This window comes from Anopheles bellator, chromosome 2 (assembly GCF_943735745.2).
Source record: "Anopheles bellator chromosome 2, idAnoBellAS_SP24_06.2, whole genome shotgun sequence".
Taxonomy (NCBI): domain Eukaryota; kingdom Metazoa; phylum Arthropoda; class Insecta; order Diptera; family Culicidae; genus Anopheles; species Anopheles bellator.
This window is the reverse complement of record NC_071286.1, coordinates 52493047-52505725: the sequence shown is the minus strand read 5'-3', so window position 1 is coordinate 52505725 and position 12679 is coordinate 52493047.

Here is a 12679-nt window from a genome sequence, read left to right as displayed (position 1 = left end):
ACCATAAAAATAATGGAATTAATTAAATTACCCGTGTAACTTAACAGAAGTAGTTTTTAAATTAAAATCGAACTGGATTCAATTGCTATAGTACACTCAAAGCAAATTCATGCCAACGCTAAACAAGTATTTCTTAACACTACATATACCACACAGATCATTTTTACCCAACTTCAACTTCAAATTGAAATTTGCAGTCCATATAACATTTGGTTTCCGGAATGATGTCATAACTTTTAATAGATATGAGTAGAAAATAAATATGTTATATGAATTTAGTGTTACGAACTTAATGGTGCAACATTTTGACTGGCGTCTGATGTAGAAACGAAATACGTACTAGGGGGTTTTCCGAATTTAGGAAAAAACAAGAATCGAAATAAATTAATCCCCTAAGCGAATTTGTAGTAATGAAACTTATTGAACCGTACAACATGAAGGGTAGAACTGAAACAACCGATCATTTCTCACCGTTGTTGTGCAAATCCAATATCGCACCGAAATACTTTCACATAACTTGCTTCAGAATTTCAGACTTCGAGGCGAAAAGTACACCAAGCTGATATACTAACTACAAGTCGATAAGATAAAAATGTACTTATGTAAAAATTGTGACCGAAAAATGGTAAACAATTTAGTGTTTTTGTATATGAAATTGTCTATAAATCGATTTATCTATTACAATTGAGGTTGTTAAACTTATTTTGTATTTTTTTCAGAGTATACAAAATCACAATTTACATTTTATCCTGTACAAAACCATGTTGGGTCATGTTTATAAAAAATAAAGTATACTAAAATCTAATGTTAATGAAATGTACTGAATCAAATCTTCCATAGGTCCGATTCACACAGATCACAAATGATTAATTTTCGTATGAATAGCTTTCTAAAGAATCAAATCAAATCAATGATCAATTATTTCATGATTAACATTCATCAATTAATTAACAATCTTTTGTTAATGTCTATTATCCACAAACGACATGACTGTAGACATTTAACCGTCTCATATCATTCAGTTTGCATCGCCCGAAATCTCTCAACCAGTGCGTAACGCCGTATTGGACCAGAATGGATTAGCCGGCCGGCTGACCAATTCCCAAAACGCACTGCTGCTCGGACCACAAAACACTCGAAATAATTCTCGCCCACTCGCAACACGGGGAACGACGCGTTAGCCCCAGCGTTTGGGCTGAAAATTTCCATAACTCACCATCAACGAGACAGTGGCCGGCTGGCCGCGTGTATGGCCGCAGTCTCGAGGATTACGCTTATTTCACTCTCCATTAGCCCGGGCGCGAACCACTCGATAATGGCGGGGTGAGTTTTATGTTGCAGAATTTCATTAATTTCACTGCGCCGGCCGCGACGTTCGATACGGCCGGGCGATACTCTCTCGAGCACGTGCCGAGGCATATGCTGCCATCATTTACAGGCTCCTTTGAACATAAGTCACGCTGCCAGCGCGTGTGACCGTTTGGCGTCGACCGGGCCGTGCCCGTCGTGGCCAACGGGACGCCAGAAGTGCACCACCGTTGGCCTGGCCTACCGCCGGGCAGCGAATGGTGCCAGCAAACAACCCATGTCGGGGCCGTGTTCTCTGTGCTTGTCACGGTTGTTTAAAGCGACATAAATTTCGTCCTTAGCGGATGCGCGGCCCACACTCGAGTGCGTTTCTTATGCGGTCCATCGCCAGAATCGGCCCCCAAAACGGTGGCTTTTCGCCAGTGTCAAACCATTATCGAGCATGTTGCAGCCAGTGGCCGGCCGTCGTCGCAGCCGAGCCCCGAGATTCGGCTGTTGTTTTGACGGGCAAGGTGAACCCCGAGCGTATCCTTCGAGCGGATTAAAAGAGCACAACGAAACCCTCCGCTCACCTCTGCTCACTGTTGCTAATCTGCCGTTCCCGGTTCACCGTTTATTCGTTCCACTGTGGGGGCTTATCCAGCAGTCCGGCAGGGTCTATCGGTGGCCTTTCGCCACATCTGGCACCCCACAACGAATTAGAAATGCGAGAAATAGATTTCATAATCAAATGCAAATTTATAGATATTCGATGCAATTTGCATCGGCACTGTGTATCTGCACCGCACGATCGGGGAAGCGCGGGCTCTGCTTTCGAGTGCACCGGAGCCTGAAGGGCACCGAAAACACGGTCTCGTTTCCCGGTAAAGGAACCCGGTTCTCCTCTTCCGCCGACGACATGCAACTGCAACCGAGTGGCGAGTGATAGATAACGGTGCTGCCATCCGGTGACTCGGTTCCGAGGTGGACGACGGCATGGCGCACAAACCGGCAACCGGCCAGGGAGCCGGAGCACTTTGACAGAAACGGACCGTTTGCCGGGTTCTGGTTCTAGCAAGGAGTGGCAGAACGCACACCGATCAGCGCCCCAAACGCGGACCTTCGAATGGTGCCGGGTGCATCGCTGGGATGGGTGTTGTTCCGTGTCGTGTTGCTCCGTAAACAGACACTACAAGAAATGCATGTTTGTCGAGTGCAGCAGCAGCAGCAGCAGTAAAGCATGAGCCAGCATGAGGCAGTGTTTAGCAGCATTTAGCGACGGTAGGCGAGAGTTCATCTAACATTTCCATCTTCAGCATCGTGATTGTGATCGTGTCACGGCATATCGCCGCTCGGAAAGATGATTTATCCTTCGGCAGTTCGCGCCATTCGGTGGTCGGCGAGCTTTGGTAGCACATTTTTTGCAAAATTATACATTGAAAAATACTATTATGAGTGCAGAAAAGTTCAACATTAGATAAGGCCTTTAAAGGCGGTGGTCCTTCTAAGTGCGTGAACTCTTCCAAAAATTCCAGTTATGCTACGGGCGGTTCCAACCGAACAACGGTTCATCCGTAATGCTTCATAAGAAAGCACATTCCACTCAAATCATCAACCTTTGTCCGTTCGATTGCATCCAAAAATATGCTGCTTCTGCCGAATTACGAATGCATAAAGAACGCACATAAACTGCAGCTGTCGTCGCTGTCAACGCCGGGACGGTTGTGTTGTTATTAATAAGTCCTCCACTGTCACCGGTACGTCCTGTGACTATGCGTCCTGCTCCTTTCGGGTCCTGCCACTTCAGTGGCGTTGTCTGCAAAAGGCCAGGATATTCAAGTGAGGCACGACGAACCCTTCGCTACGGTCGCTGTAATGCCACTGGGAACGGCCAAATTCTCCTCCGGTGCCGGATGCGTCAAAATCGTGCCGAAATGTGTTATCTTCATCGAGTCGTCCCCGGAGCTGACGAGAACGAGCGGTATTTCAGCAAAAATAGTTGACAATTGCAACCCGTTCTGGGGACGGTGTGTGTAACTGGAGCTCGGTGGTGTTTCACTTCGAATAGGGTTTGATTGGAAGTAAGAATAAAGACACGTCCCCCGGAGCGAAGGACAATGCTGGCTCATGATTGGACGCTTCTAATTATCCAGTCGCCTGTCCCGGGAGACCGGCACTCCTGATCAGTTGGGGCGTTCGATTTTGAGTACAATGAAAGATTTTTGAATAGGTCTCACTGCTAGGAAGTGGCGTAGAGAGAAGAGGAATCCATTCCTGGATGTAAAATTAGGGACTCGCCCGAAAATCTTACAATTACTCCAGTTATTGCGTATGACATGAACCTGTTTTCACCTTTTTTCACCCATTTTTTGTATTTAGTATAATGATGCATTTATCATTTTTAAATTAAAAAATAGTGTTCGACCGCGTTTCGTGTTCGAAACAAAATATAACAATGACTAGACTCGACTAGACTATTGCAACGATATAGATAATACTAAAAATAAGCAAAGCAGAGATTTAAAATTTATTAGAAACGATTCAAATGGGTTTCCTCGGAAGTAACGCTGTAATGGATTAATCGCTTCGATGGAGCCGCCAGGTAGTGAGCTTCCGATGGAGCCGCCTGGTGTTTGATAGCGAAAGTATCAACCGCCGCATATTTTGTGCTTTCTTGCTCGGAAAAGCCGCGCGTTCTACAGCTTTCGGATTGCTATAAAGCTCGCCGTCCTTTATAGCTAACGTTTACAGCAAGAGCGCTAAAAAAGGTAAAAAAAAAGATTTGTTCGGCAAACCACTAAGTTCTTTTTGAACAATGAATACACGCCGATCAACCGATTTAGGAACAGAACGTAGATCATCCTTCTGAACCGTTTCATCGGTTGTTATGCGAAATAAATCATTTTGAACCCTGGCACCAACTAGAGTGCAGAACTTTAAGTTGATACTGAATATGGCTCTGTCCGTTCCTAATAAACCTAATAATAAACCTAGTATCTAAATTTCGTAAGAAAACCAGTATTAAATGTCACCATCAAAACCGTTCAATAAAATGTTACCCATACAGCGTCAAAAGCAATTATATTGCCACTAAATGCTGCCACACTTTCTATTTTCTTGGTAAAATCTAAATTATACCGATCAGCAACTTTTCCTTCGCCATTTCCGCATCCCGCGACCGGCGCGAGGCGTGTGGCCGATTTACTTTCGCGCTTCTTTCCGATTCGCTTACCACCGTTAATTAGGTGATAATTGTTACCAAATCGTCGGAACGGTCAAGTTTTCGACGTTCCTTCGTTGGGCTCGTTTATTTCGACTTCTGCCGACTGCAGCATTTATTTCCCTCGAAAGACCGTCCGCGGCTGCGGATGGAAATCTAAATAAGTGGGGCGAGAAAAACGAGAATCCTTGCTGCTGTACCCTGGTTCATATCTGGCTATCTGGCTAGCTGGTTCTGTCTTGCACCGACGTCGCACCTGCCGCGGTTAACGATGAAAGACGGAAAGTGCTTGCCTGTACGGTTTTGTGTACTTCCGACGAGTCTGTTTTAATTTTCTGAAGTGCTTTATTTGTTTCTTTTTCGATTTGTGTCCTTGTAAAATGGCAATTGTGTCAAAAGTACAAGGTGTCGGGTGCAATCGTCATACGGATTGAAACGCTTATGGAAAATTATAATCGTTCATATGTTTTAGTTGACAAGGATTTTTTTGTAATATAAAAAAGTTAAAATACAACAGAAAACAATGATCATAATTTAAATTATTCAATTTGTATTGCACAGCTTAACTCAATACTATTTAAATTTTTTATCGAACATATAATTGTTTTTCAAAAGAACTCCTATGAAAATTTATATGTGTTTCGCGTCAATCAGAAATGATAAAATAAAAACCAGCATTAGAATGATAAAATGAAAGCGTCACTCGTTTCTTCGAAAGTAAAAATGATGTGATTTATACCAGCCAAACGTGCTTCTAAAGAAAAAATAGAACAAACGGTAGAATATGAGACACTGGCAGTGTTGCTCGAGCGTCTACCTATTGAGCATAGAACAGCACGTGCCACGTGTCTGTGGTGATAGAAAACCACCGCAGAACGATGGTTTTGTCTCTCAAGTATAAACCTCCCTTCTCTACCACCCGGCAAAGGACAAAAAAGCAACATAAATGTGACCGACCGACAGTCCCCCGTCGAGTGGTAACAATTGATTTGTATTTTCCGCATTCTTTATTCCGCGCGTCCTGCGCGAGGATATCTTCCACTTACGACAATTCGTGTGTCGTAAGGCACCAAGGTTCGGTCGTTTTGCAAGGATGCCGACAATCAAACCACCACCACCACCACTAGCTTGGCGCTGGCGGGAATCTCGCCCCGTGAGCAGTGTAAACATGCGAAACATCATAAACGACACAAAATGCCTCACTTTGGCGCCGCATGCGATTCTATGCGGCTTTGGGAGAGGTAAAGAGTTTCCGGACAAATTCGAAGAATGCTTACAATCGCCCTCTCTCTGTCTTTCTCCTTAGAGCAGTGTAGGATCTCCTGGTCGACATGGTGCAGAATGTGTAAAAGGGACGAACAGTCGTTGCCGGCCGACGACTCGGGCCAGTTGTCGATAAGTTTGTGGCACGATTACCCTAGTCACCACCGTCGTTTCCGGCCGGGTGTCAAAAGCTGTGATTATGGTTTGATTCCCTTCGGTGCGTTTCGTCATCCGGATTCCACGTCCTTACGGTCGCCTTACCGGGTGCCTTCGCCAGGAAAACACACGGCTCGGTCGGTCGGCAGGGCAACGAAGCCGCCGCGATGATGGAGTGTGAGGACAAATTTTGCCAAACACGCAACCGGCGGGACACGAAGCATCTGGTCCTGTGCCCGGAGTCCTTTTGCCGAGGAGGACCCGAGTCGTGGCCCGGTGTGCCGAAGGATACGCGATTGAACCGCGAGCGTCAGCGTGTCGAAGCACGAACCACCGGAGACTTCGATTCGCGTCCGGACAACGAAGCGTGTCCTTCGCCTGGTCGGTCCCAGAGAGTCGCAGCTAGGGAAAACCGCATCTTGGCGGGCTCGTAGTTCTTAGACAGAGGGCCACACGTTCGAACGGTTCGTTACTTCTTGGGCAGTTTGTGTTTACGCTCGTGGTTGACCGGCTGGGCTCCGGATAGTCGGCGGCTGATTGAAGTGCGAAGTGAAGTTACTGCGGGTTAATCAACAAACACTCGGCGATCGGTGATAATGTATGCAAATTGTTACTCGTTTAACGTAACATTAAACTATTTACCGAAACCAAATCCGCTATAGTAGGAAATGTGAAGAAAGTCAAGTGCAACGCAAAGTGATTCAGTGTTATGCGCAGTCCCTAAGGTCAATGGATTGGACAAGCATAATGGATTTATGGCGCAAAATATTTATATTGGCGTTAGTTGGAATCTCAAACTCGTTTGCCCTGTTGGATGTGTCCGGAAGTGAGTAAACAACAGTAGTTACTGTTTTCTTAAGAATTGATAATGTTTTGATAAGAATTGATAACTGATTAAGAATTGAATTGATCTTAAACATTTCAATTCCTTTCAAACTGTTTCTCACATTGTTTTATGATGCATACTAATGTTTCATAAGCAATGTTATTTAGTTACGTTAGAAAAATAATCTTTATATACTAATATCGTTATTAAAATAGTACTCAACGGAATAAGCTGAATTGTTTGGCCAAATTTTAAAGATATTCCTCTTCCAAAGTATTAAGGTACTAAAGAATATTCCAAGGTACTTAAGAATAAATTTCATAAAAAATGTTGTAACTAAACCAGGATTGTGTAGGTTTTCGATACCTGACTAAATTCATTTTTTAAACCTTTTCGTTAATTGCTTACACATTTTGTAATTACTTAAGTTAAGGCAGTAAATAATATAAAGAATATTGAAAAGGTTTTTTTACAGATTCTTACTGTTTATTTTTCTTACAAACATTTAAATAAACCTATAATTATTAATACAATTTTTAATTGCGTTCATGATTTTTTTTAAATAATAAAAACTTGGTTTAGAAATTTTCTTCAATGTTTTGTTAATGTGAAAATGAGTTTTCGCACAATTTTTGTAGTTTGACAAAATGGCTTATTTTGAATATTTATTTGTTACAATGTATTAGAAACTTGTGTTACTTCCACAACAAAAGCAGCGTTTTATTATCTTTGCTATAAAACCCTAGCAAATCTTTATTGTACTTTCTTCCTATCAGTTTTATTACTTTGAACATACTTTTGGCATGCATTTTACAAACTCATAGCAAAACTAAAAATATATACGATAGCATAAGTATTTTTGCTAACATTTCTCTTTTTAGCAGTGATCTTTTGCGACCATTTATCAAATGTTGCGTTGGATTTATGTTGTTCGTTTAGCTAAAGGTCCATTCCGTTAAAGCGTCGTGTTATAAATTGGGCAATGTTCTATTTCGTTTTTACATGCTTCAACTTCCGCTACCTATCATGTCAATGCAATGTAGATGGTAATTCCATAAAGTCCTTTGAAAGCAATCTGCTTAATGTTGTACACGCCACGCGTCGGGCGCTGGGCCCGGTTGTGAAACTATCCAACCGTTCCGCTGCACTTTATTCACATTTCACGCCCATGGTCCCACATCTTTATGCTCCTTATCGCTAGCCAGCAAATTAGCCAGCTATGCCACGCCGCGCTACACTCGACGTTGCCTTAGGGCGGGTGCTCGTATGGGTGTGTTTCACATTGTTATTGAATCAACTATCCCAACATTATGCGTGTTAAACATCTTCACTGCGGATTACCCTTCGATCCGCCGGCCGTCGGAGTTACCGCTTTTTAACCGCCGCCTGAGGTTTGTGAAGCAGCGAACGGAGCTTTGTAGCTTACGATACGCGCCTCTAAGTACCATCTCAAGAACCACCTGTATCAGTCCGGGCGAGTTGCAGCCCCCGAGGGTGGTGTGCGTCAGTTAGCTGCCAACGCCAACCCGGAAAGGGTATTGCTCTTTGCAGCAACCAAATGCAACCACAAGAAACCCACCGATACCGAAACCACCGAGAAGCCTTCGGAAGCCAACACGGCAAGAGGCTGGAGCCGTCGCGCTACTCTTCCGACCGTATGTCGTGTAACCAGCCCGAAAGCTTTCTGCGGAATTAGTTGTGTAATTATATAATTAGTTTTATTCGCTGTGTTTAATTAAAATTTGGTTTGATCCTAACCGGGCCTTCGGTGACTGGCGAGGGCAGATGCGTTGGCTCTCGACGATAGTGTTGTTCCGACGACGCTCCGGCCAGATACACGTCCGCTTCTTGGTGCTATCAATATGCTTAGGATGCAGCGCTTTAAACAAGCGCCCCACGAGTCCTGTTATCTGTTTTGAGGAAAACTCGGTTCCTTCGTCTTCAATAATCACCCGTTCGATGCACGTGCTTACAATTAGGTGAAGCAGATTGAACATCAGTTCCAAATCCCTTTACACGCAACATATCGTTGGACATCGTAAAAATACACACAAATACTCTTTTATTTACACAAATCAACCGAAAGCATCGTCAACTTTATCGTCCCGATAAACATGCGTGATGTTTTGAAGCAAATGTATCGAAAATAAAAGAAGCTAACCCTTCCGATCCGAAAAAACACCGTTCTGCTGGGGGGAAGAGTGTTACGCTCCCAGGATTCTCAATGCCATCTTCCGGATTCGATTGTGAATTACGCCATCGTACACCGTTTGTTTGCTTTCCAGGCGAGGAACCGAACCGACATTGGGACGACAATGCGAATTGGAACGCCCCGCGGTTTCCTCCGGGCGGCCACGGAAGTTTCGGCAAATCAGAATTGTTCCGGTTTCTGGAGCATGTTTGCGATGCCACTAAATAAACACGACGTTTCTCGAAGCACGCACCGGAGCCGGCGAGCCAGTCACGTTATTTTTTTATGAATATTGAAACGATGTAGCTGTCAGCCGTCGCTGAAAGGACACTATTTTTTTATACTAAACAATCGACCTTCGGGAGTGATTCTGAGTGAAATTTTGAAAAACGAGGTACAGCCAGTTTTATCTTCGGTCGAATATTGTAACGTTCTGCGGTTGAGACGGCTGCCACGCTTGACCACTTTCAAAGCCAGATTTGGTCAACATATTTCGCGGGAAAGAATTTATTATGTGACTGATCTGATTCGACGCCTTTTTTCTGAGTATAATTTTCTTTCTTCTGATGATCTCAGGTTGTTTGTGTTCGTTGGTGTTCCTTAAGTAAAATGTACCTTATTGTCAGTAGGTGTACTGTCTTATCATTTTCAATTAAGAAGGCATGGGGCTTGTTTCTGTGTTCCATGACTGAGATGTGATTATGAATGCGAAACTTAAACGTTCATTGCTGTTCATACGCCATAGATCAATTAGCTCATTATAATCGCTGCCATTTACACGACCTACGATCACCTACGAACCGTAGACGGTCATCTCAAGACGCATTTTTGCATTTTAGATTTTGACTTTCCTTACTTTAACTTTTTGGGCCTACTCGTTGTTTCAGACAAAGATCTGATCTGGAACTCAAAACTGCTGCGCGGTATAAGCAACCATTACTCACTCTTTGGCGTGCATGTAACAATTTCTCGCCACTTATTGACTTCAAAATGTTCCTTGATCACAGTCATTTTTTTGCTTGATGCCTTTTTAGTAACTGCTTTGTTCATTTATCAGTTCCTACAAGGGGCACTTTCTTAATAAATCATTTTTAATCCTTAATCTTAACAGCATTACTTAATTTCTTAAATGAATAAGTATGGTATAAATTTTCTAGTCATAGTCTGAACGAATATTGGATTCATATTATTCAATTGTTTTAAATGTCAGTTAAAACAACCTAACAAGACATCGCCATCAAAATTGATCATGATTTTTAATATTTAAAGAAGAAAAGAACATATTCCCTCCTTTTTGTAAATAATTTTAAATATGGTGTACATTTGCAAATAAGCGCGCATATTTGTATAAATTTTAATAATTAATATCAACAACAACAGTAAAACACATATGTAAAGTTCAAGATTACCAAAGTTACATAGAAACAGTTGAATGACTTGTAAATGTTTTCAATTCCAGAAAAAGAAGCACAGCGCAAATTGGAACAAAATGGAATATCGTGTTACCTACTTCGGGTTGAGGTTTCCCCACGAAATGTATCGCTCGCTACAACCTCAGCTCTTCCGATTCGGGCGGATTGTCCGCATAAGCATATTCAAAACATATACCTCAAACCGAGGCTCACCTTGAGCAGCGTTGTCATATTGCACGTTACCAAAAACACGATTCCACCCGATTAGCGGCATTAAGAAATCCGTTTAAAATTCCTATGATTATAATAACAGCATTTCGGTCGACGCTTGAAATGCTTGAAATGAAATGAAAGGCAACAGAGAAAAAAAAGTGGGGAGAGAGAGAGAGAGAGGGAGCAAGAAAGAAAGCGATTCGTTAAATAACCCACTTTAAGGCAAATATCGTTGACTTTCATCAGCGTGCTCCGGAAAGGAACTTCCAAGGTAGGCTAAAGTGCTTCCTGTACGGGGGACCCAGCTCCCCGCCAAAGGCATTTAACACCAACAATTAAACAGAACCAACCCCACACTGGGGACTGGGTGGGAAAATGGAAATCGGTGTCATCGTGTAAAGCGCCCACAGAAGGATCAAATGACGCATGTGCCGGCGTCGAGGCGTCGCGATGGTCGCGCTGTTAATGGCGCTCCTGATCTGGTGTAAAACAAACGGCATTTTTTAATGACACCCGGTCCCCACCCTGGCTGCCTTTAAGCCATAACTCGCCGAATGCCGAAAATAAAAAGCTAAAAGATCAGTCTTTAAATCAACACCGACCAAACACGGCACGACCAGCATGGGCAGGACATGCCATCGGCCGTCGGTGGAATGTGCTTGGCACGCACTGTGTTCAGTTTTTTCCCATCATCGTCTTCTGGCATAAAGGTCAGTTTTCCATTTGGAGCCATGGTTTTTTCCACCCCTCGCGAATGTCCTTCGCCAGTGCCGGTGCCAGTTCGAAGTGTGTCGAAGGGTTGCGTTCCTTTCGGTTTTTTAATTCACTCGCTCAGTTCGTATACTTTTGCCACTGCTTCGACCCATTTACGGCCGCCGCCTGTTTACGGTGGCCATTGTAAATGTTATCATTTGACATTTTCCAGCCGCTTCCAGTCCGTTGCGGAACGAGTCCGAGGTCCTTTGCTTTGGCCGCCGATTGACGTTTGACTGTGGTTTTTGATGTGCGGAGCGACGATCGGAGCGAGCAAACAGACGAATTTTTAACTCAATTAAAAGCCACTCCTGAGTCAATAAACCATTTAATTAGAATGCCACCACTCCCTTCCCTGGCGCAGCGGGGCGATGACGGGACGATGGCCACCCCGTGGGGAGCTATCGATTTAGCGATTACATCTAATTGGGCTGCTCGAACGATTTTCTGGAACTGCGGCGCTCGCCTAGGTGATGGATGTTGGGCCGGCAAGGGCGTCTGGTTGGGCCCTGGCCCTTCTTACCCCCCGGCAACACCCGGCATATCCTCTGGCAGGACAACCCTTAACGTGCCGGCATCGAAACATTAGCCACATTAGTCGTAACTCGCTCGTAACATATTCTTCGCCGGCCAAAAAAGGCCAATCCGAGGCTGGCGAGTGGCTCGGCAAGGGCCCTGTTCCTCCACTCGCCCCTCAGCGAGAGGCCCTCTTCCGCACTCTTCCGCAGTCAAATGGAAACGAAACGAATAGGGAAAAAAACGGTAAAACACCGGCCGGAGGAAAAAATCTAAATTTACAACTTCAATTAACGCTAATAATCCGGAAGCAGTTTATAGCTCAATTTTCTTCCCATTTTCGTACCACTGGCCCACCACCCACCCGGGGGGCCGGCTGGTTCGTCATAATCCATCGTTTCGATCCTTCCGACGTTTGGCGTTCACCGAACGAAAACTCTCCGAACCCGAACCAGGACGAAATCGTAATTTATTCGATTCGAAGCGTCCTTGGGCGAACGGCCGCTGCTTCCGCGTGCGCTGTTACCGATAATCCATACGCAAAAGGCCGAGCTTTATGGGCGGCCTTTCGTGTCGGCCAGACACTGCCGGGCGATCATCATCCTTCGCTGCCGAGGCGTTCACTGGTATTGGCTTGAGCAGTCCGGGAGCATGAGCACTAAGAACCTCGTTCGTTCAGCACTAAGAACTGTCGTTACAGGTTACATACTGTGCACTTCGCATTGATGTTGGTGCATAAACGATGGCCCTCGACATCGTCATCGTGTTATCCTTAGACGATGCGATGAACGCACTACGAAAGCCAATACCAGTACGCCTGAAGGAAGCGGTCGGTCCGAGGG